The sequence below is a fragment of the Chrysochloris asiatica genome, unplaced genomic scaffold, assembly GCF_000296735.1.
Source record: "Chrysochloris asiatica unplaced genomic scaffold, ChrAsi1.0 scaffold00188, whole genome shotgun sequence".
NCBI classification, from domain to species: domain Eukaryota; kingdom Metazoa; phylum Chordata; class Mammalia; order Afrosoricida; family Chrysochloridae; genus Chrysochloris; species Chrysochloris asiatica.
The window spans coordinates 1,101,314-1,105,863 of NW_006408706.1; the positions used below are offsets into that span (position 1 = coordinate 1,101,314).

General features: G+C 40.9%; 1 pseudogene; it reads right to left on the bottom strand.

Annotated features, from left to right (window-relative positions):
* Nucleotides 1–298: 298 nt before the first annotated feature.
* The window catches only part of LOC102830284, a 6,938-nt pseudogene continuing 2,686 nt past the window's right edge, over nt 299–4,550 (bottom strand).

Consider the following 4,550-nt stretch of genomic DNA (forward strand, 5'->3'; position numbering starts at 1 on the left):
TGTGATTGAAATGCAAAGGTTGGAAACAAAGAGGAAGAATCTTTTGCTGGAAAAATATGGCTATGGGGTGGGTGAGAGGGTCGAGGCTCTTTCCTAATCCAAGGTGTAAGTCTTTTATCCTTTTACCTCCTAGAAGTTAGAGTTTTACTGAGTGTTCATTTTCCTATAAAGAGAAGAAGGAACAGAGGACTGTTGGTCTGTAATATATCACCCTCCCAAGATTCAGGCCTCTGTGTTATGAGTGACCCCTGTAGGAAAGAGAGAAACTAGATGGCTTAGCCAATGAGTGGCTGTGCCATCACACCAGAAACCCAGTCTGACTCCAAGCAAGCATCATAATGTGAACAGTATCCATGATGCTCAGGGCAGAGAAAGAAACCCCACTAGGGATGGATGCTATTGGCTGAGTATGGGCCTCATTTTTAATGGGCAGCCTTGGTGATGATAGGGCATGATTGGAAAAACTGACTGTGTCGGGTCTTGAAAGGTCTTGGGATGGCCAGAGGTCTTGTGCTGAGGTGACAGAAGAAAGGGTTCCATTCTTGGAGATTGTATCTGAGCCCTTGGGCCAGGTCAGGGCCTAGAAACCAATGACATCCACTTTGGTTTAATTGGCTGGTTCCTCTAGGGCCTTTCTCCAGCTTTGGTACAAGAAGAGCAGTCAAGCCAGCATCCCCAGTCCAACCAGAGTGCCCACAACAGCTCCAACAACCACTGCAGGCCCAGGCCCTGGGCTCACAGGGTAACACTACACTAGGCACTGCCTGCCTTATTATGGGTCTTATAGACATAGACTCCAAATATGGAAATGGACAGGTTTATAAAGACTTAAGAATCCACAGACAGTATCAAAAACTGGTGAAAAAAAAGAACACCTGGGAGGATGGGGGCAACTGCTCCCACTGGTACTGAGCAGCAGGCTTACTCCTTGGGGACTGGCAGCTCAGGTTCATGTTGGTCCCCACATGGGACAGGCCTAGGAGACATCAGGATGCAGGAGCTGGAGGAACCAGCACATTGTGTTCTGAACATTGTGTTATTCACACATTGACTGTCATACACATTCACAGAACAACAGTAAGACCCAGAGTCCTCCTCACAGAGGTGGTAAAGTAACATGTTCTAAGAAGGCATGGAGTAGACCACGGATAATCTAGGATTACTTAACATGAGCCCATTGTTGTACACCAACACCTGTTTCAGATCCTTCCCTTCCTATTCCAAAAAGCAGATCACCAAGGGTGTCTCCCATGGCTGAGATGAAGACACCTCCCCTTCATGGCATACCATGCCAGCAACACCACTTGTGTTCCCTATACCACCTGCAAACTGTAGAGGCCGGTAAACACATACAGCTCCAGCTGGATCCTCAAGGGAGATAGATGCCGGGAACAAAAGAGGCAAATGGCTTTTTTAAGCAAAATAAAAGACAACTATACACATGGATCTAACCAGATGGAATATACAAATAAAAATGACTATGTCTGTGGAAAGAAATGATGGAAAAGTTCCATATCATCAGCCCAAACCTGGCCATGGGTAGACTGGAACAGATCATAAATGACTCAAATGCAAATTAAGACTGAAACTGAAGAAAATGAAAACAAGTCCACGACAGTCAAAATATGACCTTGATCAGGATGTTGTTGCTATGTCACGTCAGTTCCGACTCATAGCAACGCTGTAGTCTGTTTCCAAGGAGCAGCTGTTGGATTTGAAGTGCCCAACTTATGGTTCACATGCCAGTGATGATTCTACAGTGCCACATCAGGAGTCCTTGAATATATCCCACCTGAATTTAGAGATCATCTCAAGATAGTTTGATACATAACAACAACAACAAAGACTAGAAGAGTTGTGGAATGACATCAAGAACATCATACAGGAAGAAAGCAAAAGAGAACAAGAAAGAAGGAAAAGACCTAACTGGATGCCAGCAGAGACTCTGAAACTTCCTTTCCTGCTTAGAGATGCTAAAGCAAATGAAAGAAATAAGGAAGTAAAACAGCTGAACAGGAAATTTCAAAGGATAACTCAAGAAGACAAAGTCAAATCCAAAGTTGTTGTGAAGTGCCATTGAATCAATTTCAGCTCATAACAAACATGTATGGGTTTCCAAGGAGCAGCTGGTGGATTTGAACCACTGACCTTGTGGTCCGCAGTCCAGTGCTTATCCTGTAGCACCATACCGAGTCCAAATCCAAGGTTGTTGTTGTTATTGTTGTTAAGTGCTGTTGAGTCCGTTCTGGTGCATAGCAATCCTGCATAGCGTTTCTGAGAAGCAGCTGGTGAACTTGAACTGCTGACCTTGCAGTTCAAACTGGCTTTGCAATCCAGCACATTACCCCACAATGCCACACCAGGACTTTAAAACCAAGATAATCATGTTGTTGTTAAGTGCCATAGAGTCGATTTCGATCCATAGCAACCCTGTATAGGGTTTCCAAGGAGAAAGGTAGGGCTCAGGAATTTGCATTTCTAACAAGCTTCCAAATGATGCTGATTCTTCTGGTACAGGAACCACGTTGTGAAGCACTTTGTAAGACATAATTATTTATTAGATATTTGTGAAGAGATGAAAGAAAATTAAAAGGCTTTGGCAAGCATAAAGGAAAATGAAAAGTAATGTGTACTTGGCATTCATATAGGAAATAAAACAGTATAATGACTACTTCAAAGGAAATCCAAATCATTCCAAAACATAGGTCACATCTACCCAACACTATAAAAACATTTGCAAAGAAAATTAATTGGTACATATGGCTGTGGGTGTTCGTTTCTAACCACACTAAACATTCCATCAAAGTCTTTCTTTTAAACATTTGGCTAAGCGAATCTGAAGAGATGATGCCATTTAAAAACATTCTGCTTGGGGGTCAGGAACCCACTCTGGTTGTCTATTCTGAAACTTGTCAATTAGAAATGAAGGATAGCTGCTTGGGACAGGTAGTACAATACAGTCTGCAAATGTCTTTACTCTTTAAGTGAAGCTCTGAGGCAATCACCGTAAAAATATAAAGTCCTCAATGACAAGTTCAAAGAAACTCATATCCGCCTTTCAAGGGTCATCTCTAATTGGACCCATCATTAAAACTTTCCTGATCCCACCAATAGAGTGGAAACTCCAAATCCTTTTCTCACTTTCAGCTCTCTGAAGACATTACTCACCATATTCGGATATATAAAATATTTGTATGTATTAAAGTAGATGCAGTCACATAGTGGATCAGACAGAGTAAGTTTATATAAAGAATTATTAAACTCTGACAAGCAAATATATAGGAACTGTTGGTCTGAGGGAGAGTTCTCAAGGAAGGATAAAGTTGAGAAGAAAGCCAGCTTCAGACTTTCTTTCAGAAGGAGTAGTTCAGTCCATTCTGCAGAGAAGTTCTCTGACTTAGGCTAAGTGAACAAGCTGGAAGCAACCCTCTCTCTATAAAGCAGATGGAATTTATCAGCAAGTAGTGGTGAGAGCATGGAGCGAGTCAAGCAGTAGGAATGCTACACAGGAGTTAGGGTGCCAATGTGGACATGAAGCCTTCAGAGTTCCAGTTTCTATGTCAGGAGAGCCACAGGAAAGTTACTGCCACCCTAGGCTGAGACTATTAATATTAATTAATCAAGTAGAATTGAGAGCCTAGGAATAAGCCATTACATTTATGGGCAATTCATTTTCAACACAGGTGCCAAGAGAAAGAATCATCTTTTCAATAAATGGTGCGGGGACAACGGACATGCAAATGTAAAAGAAGGAAGCTGAATCCCTGTCTCACACCATATGCATTGAAAAATTGATCATAGGCCTAAATGTAACAATTGAAACTAAAAAACTTTTTTTTAGAAAACATAGTAGTAAGTCTTTGCAATGTTGGCTTTGAAAATGATTTCTTATCTATGGCATCTGATTAACAAAAGCAATAAAAAAATAGGTAAATTTTATTACATGCAAAGAACACCATCAAGAAAGTGAAAAAATAATCTACAGAATGGGATAAAACATTTGCAAGTCATGTATCTGATAAAGGACTTGTATCCATTTGTAATGTATTTTACAAATCAACAATAATAAAAACAAATCATGTATTTTAAAATAAGCAAAGGATTTGAATAGGCATTTATCCAAAGAAGGGATAAAAGTTGCCAATACTCACCCACTGTCACTGAGTTCATTCCAACTCATAGGGACCCTACAGAGTAGAGTAGAACTGCTTTTTAGAGCTTCCAAGACTGTACACCTTTAAAGATGATCAGACAGCTTTATCATTCTCCTGCAGAGTGACTGGTGAGTTATAATAGCTTATGGTGATTAGCAGCCCAATGCTTATCCTACAGCACCACCAGGGCTCCTACAAATGGCCAATAAGCACATGAAAAATAAAAATGTTCAACATCATGAGTTTAGTAAACTCACAACTTTGTTGTTTATTCAAGCCACAATGAGATGCTACTTCACACCCATGGTGATGTTTATAAGGATCCCTGGTGGCACAGTTTGATAATGGGTTATGATGGGGATAATGAAAATGACAATAACAAGTGTTGGGGAAGAC